Genomic DNA, 19937 nt, shown 5'->3' with positions numbered 1-19937 from the left:
GTTTGGCTGCCTACCATGCCCAGAGCTGTGGGGCAGAAAGTAAAATAAAGATATTGAGTATGAGGGTGAGATGTTCGACATTGGAGAGCATGTCCTGCTGGAAAAAAAGTACTCAGATGATGAGTGCAGGTGGGAGAGGTTGTCTATCACAGTAACAAACCTCATCTCATCCCAGTGCATTAGACAAGACAAGATTATCAACAAACAATAATTATGTCCTGAGTATTTCTTTGGTGACTCAAAAGAACATAGTGTCTGCTGATAGCTCATGTATTTATTTGACTCTGTTCTCTGGACTAGTACTTTTATGCTATTCTTCATTGTTATTGTGATGGCTTTCACATCGCACAGTAAGAAAGATCATCTCTTCTTGGTAAGGTTGTCTATAACTTAGGAATAAATGCCAGTCTCCTTCCTCTGCATGTCAGTGGATGATAGGTCCAGGTAACTACCTGTGGGATTTTCAGTATGTCTAATAAGAGATAGTACTCAAATTTCCTTGATTCTGAGTTTTAGGTTTATATGATTCCTGACATTTTTCACAGCATGACATGGTGTTTGTTTGTACCTTTAGAAATACTGAGGAGTGTTGTGCAATGCCCAAGACCTTAGGCAGGCCCACACAGGACATGCCCATGACCACATGGAGAGTGGTTAAGGCCAGTCCAGATGCCCCAACAAAGGTGTTAGCTGTGGGACTCTGTGCTGGATGTCCAGCAGGAGAAAGAGATGCGAGTCACAGGGAAAAGCAGTGTTTCAGCAGCTCCACAGGGCTGCTCCATCAGTGTGCACTTGGTCTGTGATGCTTCACCTCCTCCGACACAAGTATAGCCACGGGAGGCTTTAATCTTTCCTACCGCAGCCAATGCAAACCACCAGCCCACGTGCTGACTGTCATTTCCCTGTCTGCCAGTCAAATGTAAACCTCCTCCTTGTCAGATAGTCCCCCTGTGACCTATCAAGCATGTACTGCAAGGGTAACATTTTGTAAGTGAAGAATAGAGTGAAAACTAGGAGAAGCAAATGTCAACCAGCAAATAAAAGTGGAAACACTTATTTGCCAAGGAGGAACAGCTGTATGTGTGCAGCTGCTGCTCCTGCTCCACAAACACTGCATCCTTGTTGCTTTACTTAAGGTTGAACATGTTCTCCGTAGGCTGTAGGAGTTATTTGATGCTATTTAGAAAAGGAGGCTCTTTCACCTTGTGGATTTACTCAGCTGCAATCAGAAGTTCTATGGCAAATAGCAAGCATATAAAAGTTGTATCTGTTTTTAATTTTATTTCTTCTGGAGAGAGGAGTTTTGAACGAAGAGTGTTCTTATTACTGATCCTAAAAATAATCTATGGATGACTTTCAGAGGATGATACGAGGCCCAGGTTTTACTTTTAATTATCTTCTACCTCCTTGTACGCTGTATCTGGCCCTGCAAGAAATCTCATTCATGGAGCAGCTACTTAAAGTGATTCTACATGTAACTTTCATTTTTAGAATGCAAGTTTTTTTTGGGGGGGGAGATAGGAAAGTTTTCTCTCAGCAAGTGCGGTTTTATTGCAATTTAGATGTACTACAGGTTATTTCCATAACAACTTTGATTTCAATAGCTTAATGGAAATTAAGCTTACATTTTTACTACATGCAGGAAAAGCTCCATTCCTCAGTCAGACATAGGCACCTAACTCCTGCTGAAGAGCTTGCAGCTCGTGGTATACTTCTGAGAAACAGCTAAGCACCACCAAACTCTACTGCATTGAATCAAGTATAAAAAGTGTGAAAAGAGAATGTATGTTTTGTAGAGATATTTGAGCTTAAAGTAATTAGCCAGCAAAATGAGCGTAGATGCCTGGCTATGTAGTAGACTGCGTAGAACAGCCTAGCTGATAAATGAGTTAGCTGCTGGTGGACTTGGGCCAGCCCTGCTAGGCTGACCCCTGCACGCAGGCTTGAGTGTGTGCTCCTGCCCTCCAGCGCAGGCAGGTTATTTTGCTTGGAGTGTTTTGCTTTTGTGCTAACTGTAAGAAATCAGCTTAAATATAAGTTATATAAGATAAAATTCAGACAGCTGAAATGTTTAGGTTGCAGTTAATTTAGCCATAACATCCCCAAAGATAACTGGAAGTTGGAAACATATGAGATCAGGCCATTCAGTTTGTATGAAATTCAGCATTGATGTATCCTGCTTTGGAAAAGGTAAAAAATTAAATGTAGGAGGCCTTTTTTTTTTTTTTTTTTTTTTTTTTTTTTTTTTTTTTTTTTTTTTTTTTAAAAAAAAGGCCAATCCCCTATTACAATGGTAAAGAACAGAGTGATCTTTTGTAAAATATATTATTGGCAGTGCTTTTTTCCATTTGTGTCTGCCAAGTTTTATGACAGTATACATAAAACCAACTGTAAAAGAATCTTATAATTAGAATACTCATCATCTTGCATTAAAAATTGGTACAAAAAAATTAAATCCCTTTAGTGGATGGCACTTAACTCCAGTTGACAGTAGGCTCAATCGTACATGCTTTACTCATAGGTTTAATGTCAGTGACGTCAGTGACTTTCGCACAAGGCCAGCAGGGTTTGTCCTGAGTCATGCTTGCTCAGATGGAACAGGCATAAAGAAAAATACCTTTAAGGAAAACTATAATGTAATTCCAGAAAAATCTCTGCATTTCCTATTAACGAGAAGCATCTTTTCTTTTTTCCCCATGAAGAAATCGCATGCAAAGACACTTATGTGTCTGTGTTTTGGTTGTGCTAAAACACACTGAACTCTAGCTCCTTCCTCACCTTCTATACCCTTTTGAAGGTGTTTGTGTGTCAGCTGTCCCTCAGCACATGCTGCTGATGTGGAGACATCTTCCTCAATGTCACCTGCCTGAACACCCACCTGAACGGGCAGATTTAGACTTACTTTCCTTTTTTTACCTCACTATAAAAATCAGCAGAAAGGTCTGCTCTCAGTCTTGCTTCTTTCCGCATCAGCAGCAATATTTTTAATGTTATGTGTGTGGAGGATGCCCCAGTATTCACATCTGTTCTTGTTTGTCTCTGATTTCTTTAGGCTTATTTTGCATTCAGTACTACATTTTTCGTGCTATTTGCTTAACATTTCAAAAAAAGTGGAAGAAACTTGAACTGTGACAATTAACAACATGTATTGTTTCTCTAAGAAAATTCTTGTAATTAGTATGTTAATTCCCCACAAATATGACCAAAACTATATTAGCAACCTGTATTACCATATGCTTCTGGGAAGAAAATTTACAAATTATTTAAGAGTCTTCTGGGAAAGGAGACGAGATCTGATTTAAGACCGTGTGATGTCTTTAGAAAATTACACTCTGTCCCTGTCATGTTTTTATCTATTAGGGTGCTGTCTGCTTATGCATTTCCATCTGAAAAGTGTTATAATTTATCACGCAACTAGAGATCTTCTCAATTATGGTTAGTTATGTATCGCCGAGCAGAAAACATGAATCTGTGGATTGTATGGCAGAAAGCTAGCTACGAGCTACAGGCTGGAACCGGTCCTGTCAGATATTCCTGTACCTTATTACTGAATATTGTTTGATATCAGATTTTGGAGAGAGAAGGAGGGAATCTGGACAATAATTATGTGATTTTAAAAAAGAATCGTTGTGCAGTATTCTCTCTGTACTTCAGTGTATCGCAGTTCAGTCCAAATTTGCCTCTCATTGCTGGAGGCTAAAAGCTTCAGGATCTAAAGATCATCCTCTAGCAGGGCAAGTATAAAGCCCAGAAGACTGTAGAACTCTTCTGCTGATTCAGCCTCTTGTGATGATTATTCCCCCTCTTATCACCTTGGAAACATACATTTCTTTCTAAACTATGGAGTGTAAAAACAAATAGTGCAGTGATGCCATATGTTGATGAATCACTGTGGAAGGAGTTAGGCAAATTTTAGCTTAGTTTAAAAGAAAGAGGCCCTTTCTGAATGATTAGGCCCTTCCAAGTCTGTGAAGTCCTCTTAAAATAGGAAAAAGAAACAGAGGTTAGCCAGTCCAGTGTGTAACTGTTTTCTAGATTTCTTAATATTTCTCCATTGTTTCAAGCCTTTTCAAAGGCTTGAAAAAAGCAAATGCAAAAATGTTTTCTATCTCATCCTATTTTTTAAAACCACGGAGAACCACTTCCACCCCAGTCGTCCCTGTGTCATGTCTCCATGCTCCACCTCATTCATCCATCTCTGGCATCTCTGGGCATGTTCTTCCCTCTGTCACGCTGTATATAATGTGTGTTTTGTCTCCAGTACTCCTGACTGTGTTCAAATATAAAATTTGGTGACTTTCAGTCTTGTTTTATAACTTCAGCCTATAGGGCAAGTGACCCTAGCTGTCTGGTTGAGAAAGCCTAGAGGAGCTGGTTAGGCAGACTCTAGATATGTTGAGTACCCTCTAACTGTGTCTGCAGTTACAGGTTTTTGTTTCATATAGGTATATGCTAAGGAATTTCTTGCAGAGACTAACCAAAGAGAAGGCTGAAAATGTGCTCTGAAAAAGCATATACTTTTGATAAAACAGCATTAGCCCTTAAAAATAGTCTGCAACCATGTTCTGTTTTCCTTGCATGGCTACTCAAGTGGAATATTTTCTAGCCTGTGTTTCTGTAAAACTGCACTAGATATGCTGAAAGCCTGGAGGTTGCCTCTGAATTGGGGTAGGGAGTGTTCTTTCACATGCCTTGTTATTTTTAAAGAAGATTTTGGAAGGCAAAAAAAGCACTGTAAACCCCCTAAACTCAAAATCAAAAAATGCTATATTAAAGCTGGATGAACATTTCTTGAACAAAATTCCTCAGACTTAGTAAGGTGCAAAAATGTTTATTTATTCCAGTTTGTTTTGTCTGATTGTTCATTCTGCATCTAACTCCTCCCAAACGTTCTGAAAAATCAGGATATTCTGTTTTTCCTTAATGAAACAATATGACTTTTCATGTGAAGTCCCTGCCATTTGGTATTTTTATGTCTTAAAATTAATACTAAAAATGCTGAAAATCATAAAGAAAAAGGTTCTCCTTTAAGCAACTGTTAAATTTTTTAAAGAACAAATATATTCAATTCAGTCTGAGTTGTGTTTTGTTTTATCTAAAAATTCTGTTACCTACCAGCGCAGATACACATTTCTAAAAATCCAGGAGGTCTATCTGCAGACCGTATGAAACAGATAATAGGGCAATGATATCAGTATTGTTAACAGTTTGTTTTCTGATCAGAAAAGTAGAAGTAGCCTAAATTTCCTTGGATTAACATTATCTAAATATTACTATTAAAAATGGGTCTAGCATTGCTATTGATGTTCTGAACAGTATTCTGAAGGCAAAATTCATAGGTTCCTTTAAGGGACAAAGTGAAGAATTCTTTCAATTAGTTAACGCAATAACACGTGTAATTATGCACTTTGTCTTTCTTCATATTACCTGATCTTGGCACTTGCATTTTGAGCCTTTTGTGTTTCCGTGAGATCCATGGTTTCAGTCAGACTCCTTTATCAGACGACGCAGGAATCTAGTGAGTAAGCTGAAAAGGCTCTGCTTTCTTTTCTTCCCTTTTTGCCAACAAAGAAGCCACGTGCCCGGCCTGCCGCTTGCACAGCGTTCGGGAGCTGCCTCCGATTGTGCCAGGATTGTGCTACAACGCAAACGTGACGTCAGGTCACTGCGGAGTCAGCTGAGACGGCGGTGGGGAATTTTGGCCCCCTCTAACTCTGCTGTCAACAGCAGAACAGTCTGCACAAGCCTGCCTTGCACTGCAGCTGTTTTTCCATCTACAGATTTAAAGAAAGATATTGTAAAAATACAGTTTTCTGCATTGTTTATGAGCTGGGCCACTGAATTGAAGGAAGAAGAGAGATTTGTAGATATTTACAAAACTGAGTTTATCTTAGAAAACATGAACAAATTCAAGTCCTTATTAGTAAATCTGGCCCAATAATGTCACTGATTTTCCAAAGCATTCAAAAATAGTATTATAAGCAAAGTGATCAAAATATCGATGGGACTCAGGGTCAGAATCATGCTTTGCATAGTGTCAGTGGTTCCAAAACCTAATATAATTCATTTTTATATGTATTTTAGCATAGTGAAGTAGCTTACAACTGTATATGTGTGAAGGTTGTCTTCTGCTGCATCCCATTTCAGAGAGGGCACTAGCTCACAGAACTGAGCTATAGCAATTCACAAACATATTATCTCAGATAAGCCACACACTGCAAAATACAACAGGAGTTAACTTGAAGACATTGTATGCCTTTATCATAGAATACTGAATATGAAATAAAGAAACTAGTAAAATATTTAAACAATTAATTTAGCCTCTCTCAGAGGAATTGGACAAGGAAGGCATCCAAGAGTATTCAGTACCAAAACATAAGGTAATCTTCTGTTTGCAGAATGAAAGGGTAAGAATATTTAGCCAAAGCAATGATTTGATTAGTTGAACATGAGTGGGCACTTTGTCACGGACAGTAGCAGTGAATGGCCCTTGGTGTATGGTATTTGTTAATACGCAGTCACTGCCTTCACCATGACACCTGTGACGACATCATGTGTTGTGCATGCAAGTTAATGACACTGCACATTTCCAAATGTCCAGGGCACCATCTTCAAGGTAAAAGAGATGATTGGTTAAGTATTGCTTTTCAAACTGTACAGTACTGGCACTGATTTTATTTTAATTACAGAAACAGCTAAGTTTCAGCTTTGCAGAAAGAAACTGTTGCAATCAAATTGCTATGTTTAGTTTCACAATATATTTTAAAGGAAAATTATATACTTTAAAAAATCTAGAGTCCACAAATAAAACTTCGTAATGCTTTTAATTATAAAGGTACTACTGGATGCAATTATATTGGATTAAGACAATGATTGTACTTGTGATTTGCTTGATTTTATCCATTTTGTCTGTAAATGATGAACACCTTCCTTATGAGCTGAGCTGTGATTATGCTCTGAAAATACTTTGCAACCCATAACTGAGCCCTGGATTCACTCTATGAGAATATGTGGTACATCGGAACACAGCAGCAATATAGTTGAAACTTAGAGCTTGACCACAAAGACTGACTTTAGATATGGGCAAAGTGTGCAAAAATGGTATGCTGCATTATCCTAATCAGTTTCACTTTTTGTGAGAAATAAATGAATGATAACATAATGCAGAATCATTATGCATTTGACCTTATTAAACTGGAGTAGAAGCAAATTGTATGCTATTGACCTTAACCTTGGCTCACTGTGTAGGTGAAAGAAAATACTTGCACTAGTAAAAATAATAAAATGCCTGCATGCAGCTCTGCAAATTGAACAGACTTTGGCTCAGTATTATTAGGAATGATTTAGCCTATAGAAATGGAGTTTCATAATTAACAGTGAACAGGGACAGGAAAAAAATACTATTCCACTGGCTGCCTTTAAGCAAAAGTGGATAGATGCAATCATATTGGCAGCAGGCTGTTATAAATGTTGAGACTGGTTTTAAAGGCTGGAGCAGAAGAAATGCGTGGTAGGGTAGAGAAGGAAAATTAAGGACACATGACTTGAGGCCTAGAACAAGGGTTTTCTATGATCCAAAAAAGACCAATAACTAAGCCATCCCTAACTATTATTACAATTAAGAAAACAGAACTAGTGAGACTTGCTACCTGTGTGATTTTGTTGGAAATTTGGCTTGGGTGCTGTGAAAGAGAAATGACCGGAAAAATGCCTTCCTTGGGGTCAGTACAAATATTCCCATCTTCATTTTGGGTAAACAGCATATCTGCAATTGGCACTGCTGAACAGTGGAACAGGTCCTGTGTGTGTACGCGAAGGTCACTGAGGCTGAAGGATATGCTGTTCTTGTCCCAGAACTGATAAATCAGCAACTCAGAGCCTCAGAAAGTCTGCTTCAGGAGCTGGAGTTTAAATGGCACAAAGTCTCCTGAGGCCACTTGAGATTTGATCTTAAACCTGTCATTCATCAAAAATAATATGTTGTATGCTTGGATTTTTTCCCTCTAGTTGAAATCCTTTCTTCCAGAAGGGATGAGGTGTCGTATTCTGCTTTGTCCTGTTGATTTAATTAGTACTGGATTGGTGTAACTGAGAGCAGAATTTGGCCTGTGTTGTTTAACTTAAATGAGAGCTCCATCAGACTGTTTCTTTCATATTACAGGGCATCGTCATTACAACATCATTTAATTCCCTCTGCAATTTCAGCACTTTTTTCCTTTTCTCAGGTAGAGTATCACTCGGACAACGTCGCTCAGGTGGGCACTTAACCTCTTCCTTGACAGTATTTGGCTCTTCCCAAATGCAAAAAAATAAAATAAAATAAAAAATAAAGGAAGGCACATAAGAGACACACATTAAATACACTGACTGTTTTCTTTTCTGTGACAAATGATGATCCTCCCTTACCTGTGGCTGAAAACAGAGGCCTGGCAAGATCCTGTGGGTAATGGAAACCTGGAAACAGCCCAGGGGCAGGAGGTCTGCTGAACAGGTCGAGTTTACCACCTATCTCTAGCTTGTGTGGATCCAGCTGCATGTTAGGGACAGATGCCCTGATGAACATTTGACTCTTTGCTTTTAATATTAATGTCAGAATACAGATAACACAATGTCTTTGCTACTGCAAGCATATTGAGAATATTTTTGTGGCAATGCAGTGCCACAAAATCTTTACTGCCCAGCTGTTAACATGAAAGGAGACACGCTGGCAGTATAACCAGTAGTCAACTGGCTTTCTTTGCTAGAGTGGTTTCAGGCCAAACACATGAAGTTTTAATTACAAGCAGTTTGAAATATTTATGCTCTTTGCGTTTCCTTATTCCTGTGCAGAAACAAGGATAAAAGTTCTTTTGAAATCTGATGACAGAAAGCATTTGATACCAACACCATGCAATTGTTGTACCTAATTAATTAGTCTGAGTGAATATTTATGTTGTTGGGATTTCTATTATTGTATTGTCTGCTTAGTGATACTTTGAGGCAAGAAATGTCATTGTGCAGAATGACCTGAAAGTATTAAGTCTCCCTCCTTCCAAAAGACAGCTTGGTGCATGGTGGGAGTTAAGCATCGCTGTGTGGTGTATTGCAATGCCTAACATTTGTATGTGTGGTTTCTGGGATGGGATCCACTGCTCTGAGTAAGTCACTTGAGCATCCCCTTCTCCACATATACACCTAGCATCTAAGACCCTCTTCTGAACGTGAACAGTCAAACTAACTCTTTTAAAGGCTTAGCTAACCTTATTGGTTTTTTTAAATCACAGTTGGCACCGTGGTACTGTTGCCTGTCTTTAAAAAATGATTTTGTGGTTAATACAGGCATCACCAAAGAGATAGGAGCTGGGCTTTTATGCCCTATTTTGCCTTGAAGCTCTCCTGCATGCCAAAAAAGACTAATATTAATTGGCTAGGAAAAGTGAAAAGAGAGATTATGACATTCTAGAATGGCCTAGGAGAGCAGACACAGATTCCACACCACAAAATGCTGCGTGGTTGTGTATGTGCAGGGAGGAGAGGCGGGAGGGCACTTTAAAATAATGGTTGCATAAATTAAAATACAGAAACTTTCTCTCCCGTTGTCTGGGGAAGTCACTAGTCATTTGGCTGATCTATGTATGTGTGTATATATATATATGTGCATATGCATGCACATATACATGAAGGCAGGCACTTACATATATATATAAAACATCTCTTTCTGATTTTGTAATGGTTACCGTGTGTGATGTGAGGCTCATTAGTACCTACTGGTGGACTCCAAGTTTGCCTGCTAGATCTGACATCACAGGGAAGTTTAATGGAAGAAAACTTTATATGGACAGATCATTTTACTTTCAGAATGATTTTTAAGGAGTGTTATTCAACTTAGGTAGTCAGTTCTTTTCATATAATTGAACTCTCATCCTTAAAATAATGCTGATTTTCAGAATAGGTAACATCAGCTAAAAAGTGAATCTTCATTTTTTTTTACCCTAGTAACATGTTTCTAGTCTGAGAAAGCAAATCAGAGTGTTGTGATGAGTTTACTACAAAGTCATAGTGCAGAAAAAAACGTGCTGGGGAATTATTGTGGTGCCCGGCAATTGTTAATAAGGGCAGATTTGCTAGCATAGATGTGCAATTTTTTGAAAAATCCAGCTCATGGATAGATGTGTAAACTAACACAGCTTCGTCTAAATCTGAACCACAACTTAGAGAATATATTACCGTGCAATTAATTACATCACCAATAGCAATCTCGTTGTCTGTCATTCATTAGCGTAACATCATAAAAGTGTCTGCTTTGGAGGCTGAAGTACGCTGCAGCCATACCTGAGTTTTAAAGGAAGTGTCTTGGATACTGGGAGTCCTTGCCAGGATTGAGGTAAATTTAATCTTCCTGATGTCTGTTTTGTCATGGCTATGCATCTCTCATTACCTAGATTAGCTCATATAACATTAACTTGGGTATCTTCTAACACAGTTTTCCTTATTTCAAACGTATCCAAAATCAATTTGCTTTTGTGAGTCAACTAAGAAAAGGTCAACTGTTTGTTACAGTCGAATCAAAATGTTTCCTATCCTTGCTATTCCCATGTCTCCTCTTAACCATCTTTTTCCTAAGCTGTATGCAGTAGCAACACAGCTAGCTAATTAAGTACTCTTTTGTTTCTAACTAATTTTTCAGCATTACTGTATTCCCTTAGAGCTGTCCTCCTCCTCCATCTACCTCGTACTCCATGTCTTACTTGGATTGCCCTCTCTGATAATATCCCTCCCGCATGGCCATGAGGCCAGGTGTGCTCTGGCTCCAACTCTGGAGGTCCCTCGCTTAGCAGGATGTCCAGGCAGCTCTGTAGGGTCAGGAATAGGATAGAGAGGCTTCTTGTCGACCACTTGACTAGTGTATTTGAATGTTTTAATTTGGCAAGGGAAAGAACAATAATGTTTCCAGGTTTACTTCTAAATTATTTTCACTGGCTGTTGTTCTCAAAGGCAGAAAAATGGAACAGTGAATGGGCAAAAAAAAAAAAAGGTATGAGCAGTGATTATGAAGCGAAAAGATCAAAGAGAGAGAGGGAGAAACGCTAGCAGAAAACAATAAACACAGTTTTCCATTAACAAGTAGTCAAAGAGTATATTTTTGTTCCACGTGTATCTACCTTTGTAAGAAACCTAGCCACAGTATCCATCAAATACAGCATCTCTCTCTAAAATATTCACCTATGCACAGTCTTTTCTTACAGTATGACTCTATCTACTTGTATAACTATCTGTGCAAGTGGGTGATCAACCCCATCTATGCTGATTTGTTCATTTCTTTATCTTGCAATTATTTAGGCCTTTTTTGGCTTATAAGGACGTTTTCTAAGGAAGCCTAATTAAGTACCTCCATTTCTATTGCCTTCAATCTTTTTTAAAAACTAATACCATCTGAGAAAAAGTGAGTGCTGGAGATGACAACACTGGAAAAAGGCTTATAGTCTTTTCTCCATCAAAAAAATTCAGAGGATTGAATAGTGATATACTTCTCTCTGATAGAAAGGGCTGCGTGCTTCCGCTGCGTAGCTCCATGGGGTGCCTCCCCGGCCGAGAGCTGTGACGCCCAATTGGCTGGGGGGGGGGGTAGGAGTTAATCAGAAGCCATTAGTGATCGTTCGTCCAGCCTGTATGTACTGCCTCATGTATAACATTGCAACAGTTGAGCATCTGACTGAAAAGAATGAAATCCGTTGATGAATAATCAGGATGCTCTTTTTTCCTGCTACAGGTTATATGTTAATACAGCTTTTCTCCTTTTTTGGTTGTTTGTATTTAAAGTGAATCTGAAGCTTTTGGTTTAGTTCCACAATAGTTATTTAGAGGCTTCTGAAGCTTGATAAGCCAGATTCTCTGTAGCTAGCAGTCCATACTCTGCGATTTTGGTAGTACGTCATGCTCTGCATAGAGCCTTGCAGGTAGGATGCCCAATGAGTGGGGTTGCTAAAGGGCTTAGATTTGCTTGACTGCCCCATAGCATATAAAGCATATAAAAAAAAAAAAAAAAAATCCTTCGGCATGCTCTCTTGGAGAAGCAATAATGTCTTATCGAGGAAATGATGCTGACCTTCTGTCTTGAAGGCAACCTCACAAACATACTCTCAGCAGGTGAATGTATCAAGGTAAAGAAACTTGGCCCTTATCAAGATGATTTGAGTAAAGATATTAGTAAGTTTTTACAGGCATCATTTTCAGCCACTGACTTTCCTTTAATTAATCCTCCATTTGCTGCATGTTGTTTAAGTCTTACAGATTGTGATATTTTGTCAAATGTATGAATTTATAATTCAAAAATATGTTCAATAATGTCTTTCATTCAGCTTTCATATTTTTTATACTGCTGGCACAAAAAGGCACAATAAAACATGGTACATTGCTTGTTCCTGTACCATTGATGTGAATGCAGAATGCAATGAATATAAAAGGCACTGTAAGCAAAATCATTTCAGAAAAGCCTGAGGCTCATCATTTCTTATGGTGTTTTTACTGGAAAGATTCACAGAAGTTTGATTTTTTTAAAATATCTCAAAGACTTCTTTTTTTTTCATTTTTCTTTTTCTCTCAAATTTGGAAGAGAATTCTTCTCTCTGAACAGTGCTTAATAATCTGTGTCACTTCAGCCTTCCAGGCCATCAGAAAAACCTGTGGGTGAAATAACTTATACTTTTCCAGTGGGACCTCCACCAGGAGCAATTTTTACATACTTCAGTCTGTGCTACTGTGTTAGTATGGCAAGGACTCAGTGCCAGTTAGAATAGCAGCTTTATATAGGAATATAAATTTAGTCTTAGTTTGAAAATGCCAAATAATTTCTTATCAAGTACTTTTGGACCATAATGGTTTTGGATCGTGGTCTGCCAGGTTGCACTTGACTTGAAAAAATAACCTTGTAATAAAAACCTTGTGATTAAAAATCCTACTCAGTGTACTTCCAACTGTAATGTAGTGCTGCACAGAATTTGATCTCAGGTTGTGCAGTTTTGGAGAGGACTTATTTAAAACCTTTTGCTCCCCCATCTATACTTATTTCCTTGTCAAGAGTACAGTGTCATAAAAAATTTCACTGTGTGTGTTAGGTTGCTGTTTTGTAGCAGCATTTCAGAGCAGTCTTGATTCTGCCACACTTTGTTAGAAGGAATTTTCCACAGAAGGAGAAGTTATCAGAGCCCCAGTTTTGAATGTGTCGACATTTTTAAATAGCAGCTTTTACTATTTATCTGACATTGTTCATGACTGTAAAAGCTGCTGGCTCTGTTTTCTTATGGGGGTAGAGGAAAATTCTCCTTCATGAAGACTGTGTTTTCAATGCAGGCATTTTATGGTTATCATTTATGCTTTTTGATGCATTTTGGAATTGTTTGCTGTAACTGTACCTAATATTAGTATGTTATAATAATAGCCGAATGCATGACAAAAACTTCTTGCAAAATCTTAATGTATTCCTTTTTGGTAATCTATCCAGCTAGTTTATTTTTTTTGCAGTTTGTGGCTCTATCATTGCCACTGTCACCAAAATAACCGTTTGCGAATAGTATAGGCAAAAATACAGTTTTAACAGTAAATAAATTATAATTATTCAAACTGTAGTTTCATCTTGAGAATATCTTAAATCACAGAAAATACAAGTACACGCTCAGGGGACCAACACCTAAGCGTGCCATGTAAGTAGCATCCAGTATATATTCAGTCCCAGATATTATTTCTCTTTGAATTTTTTTGGTGTGTTCTTCATGTTCTTGAGAATTTCCTTCAATTATGGTGAGTAATAGCTTGTTTCACAAGCAACCACATTTATCTCAGTAGAATGATTTCAGATGTAAAACATTATCTAGTGTAAGTAATGCTTGCAGAGGCTCTTGAAAGAGGCTTCTCCAATATGACATCAAGCTGTACTGAAATCTCTTAGATGTCCTTTTCTAGTAGGCAAACCATTCTCTCATAAAATACATTGGCCTATCAAAATCTCTGGAGAACCAGTGAGATGGTATTAGTATGCCTCTGTTACTCAGAAGCTGGGTAGAGGATGGAAGAAAATTTATTTTATGGGGCTTGTGGTGGCTTAGATGGCTTTTTTTTTTTTTTTTTCTCCTTTCCCTAAGTGAAACAATGATATGCTGCTTCTTGGTGATGTGCATAATGAAGGATCAATATTCACTAAATATTGTATCAGAATTAGGCGTATGTTTAAAAACACTGCATATAAATTGACTGTGCCAGCAGAAGTGAATGAAGGACACCTATCAATGAAAGTACGATTTGCTTTTACCATCCGTATGTAAGATAAATCACACAGTCTTAGGTTTACGGCTCCTTTTCTATGCCACAAAAGACCACAGTTGTTAAACCAAAATGAAAATTCTGGAATGAGCGCCACTGGGCATTTTAATTTGTAGCTTTGTAGCTAACAGTTGTTTACCTGCCTGGCTTAGTATTATGTTACACATAATTTAGTCACACAAAGTTGTGGCAAGTTAGATGTTCTCACCTTGTAACTAATTATCAGACACCTCATTCACATACACTTTCCATTCATATCCATTATATAATTCATTTGATATAAGACTGCATTTATGTTAATGTTTATATACTTTATTGTGCCTTTGAATATGGAGAAATAGCTGTTTTTCTGAGTATTTCTTCATCCTGTCTTTAGCAGAGTTTATATCCTGTAATTTAAATGGGAAAAAAAGAAACAGAAATATACTTCAGAATGGTGCTTCCAGAATGCCTTAAGGAACTGGTAACACTGTTAGTGGAAGCTGTGGTATCCAACATGTTTGCCGTTACTATTCATGTGCCTAAACAAAAAGGGAGAATAACCACAACTACTTCTCAAAAACTGTGAATTATTTCAAGATATGGAGTCAGATCCAGTAGATTTGCATCTACTCATTGCCACAATAGCATCTTAAAAGTATTTTCCTTGGCCATAGATCTGGCACAAGATATCCTCTCTGTAAGACCTGGGCTTTATGCAGCTGGCTTAAATGGGAGTTCTTTATATCCAGCTTCTATATTGATGTATAGGGGGTTATTAATATTTGGCATGACTAAAAATCCTTCACCGTCACTCTGTGAGATTACTCTCAAGGACACACACTGAACGTTTATTGTCTCAGCCTTCAGGAATAGGCCCAAGATATAACTGACCCCAAATAAAGCAGTACAAAGAACAAGACGCACACATTCACAGCTGAATACCTCAGCCAGGGCCAAAAAATGAGTCCTGAGTCTTTATTATTAACAAAATATAAATGTAAAGACTTATATTTTATTTTAGAATTAGTCATCAACAATTGGCAAATACTGGGAAAGTTTCTGGACTTCTGAATAACAAAATGAATTTGTTAAGACTCTGTGCTGGCATTTGCCTTTGGACATCTGAGGACTTTTGAGTAAGTTTGAAGAGTAAATCCATGATTGTTATGGGCTCATCACTCTAGAATACAGTCCTACGTTCCTCACACACCCAACCACCAAGCTCCTGCTAAGATCACTGGGTGTTTTCTGTACATAAGAATGCACTAATAGGTTCCAAAAAAACGTTTAGACAGAGCCACTGAGACTTTTCTGCTTTTGTAAAGCCTTTTGTTGTGGTATAAACTTACTGCATGAATTCGTTTTCTCCTTGATGCTCATTATTTATGAAAAATGAATAAGGATTCATTTGCACTGTTGAGCACTTCCAAGAGATTTTATGAGACATTTTTATGTGCAAGGACCATTTTGGAGAATATATGTGCTCTTATGTTCATTGCTCATTCTAGTTTCTCTTCCTGGCAACTATGACAATTATTTACAGTAGTCTTCCACACTATGGTTTGAAAAGAGATAAAAAAAAACATAAGGTGGAATCCTGACTGCATTGAAATAAAAGGAATTCTGCTACTGACTTCAGTCAAGCCTTTATCTCCAGTGCTTTTCTTTGGTTCTTGCTAGCACAAGTACTGCCTCATATACCCCCCCCCTTTTTTTTTTCATTTTTTTAAAACAGAAGTCCTTTCACTCCAAAGTCCAAATTTCTTTTGAGGTCCTTATTAATAAAAGCTTCAGATTCATTTTAAAAAATCGAGTTTTAAAAGCAAAGCAAAATACACCTCAAAAGAGAAAATGGTAAAAAAAAATCTTGCTTATGTTTAACAGCTTTTGAAATATTTTCAGTGCTGCACTTTTCAAGGTGTCCAGTAGGAATTTGATGTTTAATCTAATGAGAACTTGACTTCTACTGCCTTTGCAGGACTGTATTTCTGCAAATCCTGTGCGCATATTCACATTTACCCTTTATTTCAAGCAGCTGCCTATGTTGACACTTTTATCTTTGTTGTGCTGCATTTTTAAGTTGCAAAGGGATCACCTGGTGTGAGGCAGCAAATAGCAAAGTCGAAGCAAACAGTATGTTGCCCTGGTGCAAAGGGAGTTCAGGTCCTAAGGAAAAGTAAAGACATCTACCCACATGACAGCATCTGTAAGGCACAGGCACAGTTTAAGACTGGCCTGAGTTAGAATTTTTGGGGGTTTAGTTCAGCAAATGTAAACGTTTTTATTCAGGTCAGTCCAACACCCCATGCTCCTCTTCCTCCCTCCATTTGGAATATTTGGAATATTTTACCATCTTGTGAAAAAAATCTCTTTTAGGCAGTGCACTTTCCACTCAAAAATAAAATATTTATCTAATATTTTATGTAGAAAATCCCCAGCAGGTTTTGCGGACACCTGACACTGCAGGTCATTTGTCATGGCTCAACAGATCTACACGGATGTGCTCAGCTTCTCTTTTCTTAATCCTGTGCAGTCACTCCCTTACTTCTCTATCCATGAGGGTCCTGATCTACTCTAATCGGTGAGAAGGTTTGAACTGATTTTAATGTTCATGTCTCATATTCCTCAATTTAAGCCAAATTATAAACATTGATGATTATGTATTTTAATAATCTCCTTAGGCTACCAGAATTCTCATACAGGAACAGCTTCGAGACCTACCATATGGATTGTGCATTAGATTTTCTTGTCTTTTCTCAGTGATCAGCAAGTTGCTGGCAGGCAGTAGTTTCAGAAAATTTCTGTCTAATGATTTGATATCATAGACAGAACAAAGAGAGGTTGTAATGAATCATGAAAGACATTCTCATTCTCCAGGAATAAACTGGATATAGTTATAGAATAAGACAGTTGAATATTATTGGATCCTGGAAAATTTCACTAAATTGTAGCTAACAATATCTTGTTAGCTAAACATCGTGTTAGCTAAACCCCAACTAAACATGAGCAAGAATGAGATTTATGAGGCAGAAATGATAATAAAAGTTCTGACTGTAAGTTGACTGGATTTCAAAAATGCATTGAGATCAACATTGGGTTCAGTTTACTAAACTAATTACAACTCAAGTCTATCTGAGGGAGTCTTCTCTCTTGTAGAGAGGAGAGGAAAAAATGAAACCATGATGGAACTAACAAGGATGACTTGGACCAAATGTATGATTTCTATCTTCGAATCAGTACTAAAAGCGAATACAGAGCTGTGACATGGGAATTGCATCTTATCTAAAAGCAGTGACTTTTCTAACTGCAGGCATATTGTTAGGATTTGAATCTTTATCATGTCTCTTCTTTCCATTTTTTCACTTCCAATCAAAAGGCTCATTGATTTTGCCTGGCAATGGTAAAAGGACTCCTATAAATGATGAGGAAAAAAAATGTTCCCTTAAAAAAATAAACAACCCATCAATGCAGTGCAGTGAAATGAATGTTTAAAATGTTAAGACCATCAATTCTTCATGGGAGCAATTTTATAGATATTACTTAGAAGCGTAGTCATTGAAGTCAACAGGACCACTCCAAGTAAAATTTTTGTGCAAGTCTCAGCTTTGGGCTTACAGTCAAAATTCTCTTCTTGCCTGCAATTCAGTAACACTAATTACACCCACTGAGTTGTTTGTAGAAGTAGCAATGATACTTAGAAGTTGGGTATAGTTATACAGGTACAGTATTTCACAAGAACGTGTGAATTAGCTTATGCTTATTAGACTAAGAGTGAAATATCTTGGTGAGGAGAAAGATAACAATGTAGGAGAAAAAATAGGGGGGATTTTAGGCAATATTTTTTGGAGGAGAACATAATTTTGTAGGTTGTTGTCTGCCTTGTGTTTCTGTTACACTCAAACTTTCAAAATCTGTTACCGTATGGTTGCAGATGGAGTGTTTCTTCATTTCATGCAAAGGTAGTATGAAAATGGATTGTCTTATGGCTAATGTGTGTGTTACACCTTTGTTTTCCTCTTGCCTTGAGATACCATGCATATGAGAAGTTGCAGTCATGTTTTTCCTTCTGCGCTGATGTAAATGACTTTACAAGGTGCTATAAAGAGTTAGACCCTTCGTTCTACTTCCAATCTTGGCATTCTTTTTTTTTTTTTTTTTCAGCCTAAGACAAATCATCTAGCTTTTCTGCTTCTTCCTTTTTCCTTCTGTAAAGCTAAGATAGTAGTATTTGTCTAACTCGGGTTCCTATTAAACAATAATAAGAATATAGCTACAAAATAATATTTTACTTTCTGCTAAATAGTATTTATACATACACTATGGTACTTTCCTGCATACCTGTTCTTGCTGATTTGAGCAAACAAGATATGCCGGGCATGAATGGAGCCATTTTTATTATGTCAGAAATTAGTGCATGGGCTCTGTCTCATAACTGGTGTCTCAGGTCTGGTTCCCTCACACCAGTGTTATGAAGTTTGTTCTGGGAGGAGTGCTCAGATAGCCATATCTTACCAATTCAGGAAGTATGGAAGAAAAATATTTAAATTGAAGTCGTTGTATCCTGGAAAACTATTTCACTCAGAAACAGGTTGCCAGTATCAGATGGATAACAGGTCTTATCCACTGTAACAATTTTTATCTTTCTTTGCTCTGTTGCACAAAATATTGGAAAAACTGGATCATAAAATCCATAGAGCACATAGTCCTGTCTTTTTATTTACTCTATAAAATGCTATAGGCACATATGACACTAATATTAATGAAATAACTCACCAGTAGATGGGCAACGTAATTTTCAAATCAGCATCAGTCTTAACAGCAATACTAAGAATAGAATTATATCATTAGCAAAAGGGCTGAGTGTGAAGAATAAATGCTGTCCACAAAACTGTTTGGAAGTATAGGAGTTTGTTTGACAGGATACATGTCATGCTAACTGTGAAGAAAGCAGCCTTTCTAATTCATGGGCATCTAGTAAGAAAGCTGCATAAAGTGCCTGAAAGAGTAAGATAAAACCATGATCTCGCTCCTCCTGAAATCTCTTGATGTATTGGTTTGGATTAGATCCTATCTGATTATACTGTATGATAATCAGATTTGTGGTTATTCATTTATATCCTGTGCAAAGCATCAGATTTCAAAATCAGGTATGCTTGGCTTTAAGAATATAGTCTTCTAGTGGAGGAACAGCTTTAGTGAATCATTTACTAAAGAGAATTGATCCTAAGAAGATCCATTACAGTTTTATAGAGCGAAATCGTAGGTCGGTACTTCACACTTCTGGGAAGGCATTAATGATAAATCAGATAGGAAATCATTCAAAATGACATCAAGGAAAATAATTGTATGATCACTAGAGATCTTTGAAGACACTGTGAGTTACATTTGTAAAAATTACAATAAGAATAGATCCTTTACAAATGTCTTGTAAAAGGAAAAGTTTATTATCTTTTTGTTATATTTTGAGTACTTCATTTTTCTAGTGATTATTTGAAAATGTTCAAATGATTTTTAGCAACTCTTCTCCTAGGGGAAGCTGTCTTTTATTATAATTTTTTGAGCTAGGAGGAAATATTAGATAATTTTCACAGTCTTGACAGGAACAGAAGAAAGTGGGATAATAAAAATTTGGAAATTGCTGTTTATTGATAAAATATATT

This window comes from Rhea pennata, chromosome 11 (genome assembly GCF_028389875.1).
Source record: "Rhea pennata isolate bPtePen1 chromosome 11, bPtePen1.pri, whole genome shotgun sequence".
In the NCBI taxonomy this organism is placed as follows: domain Eukaryota; kingdom Metazoa; phylum Chordata; class Aves; order Rheiformes; family Rheidae; genus Rhea; species Rhea pennata.
This window is presented reverse-complemented; position numbering follows the sequence as displayed.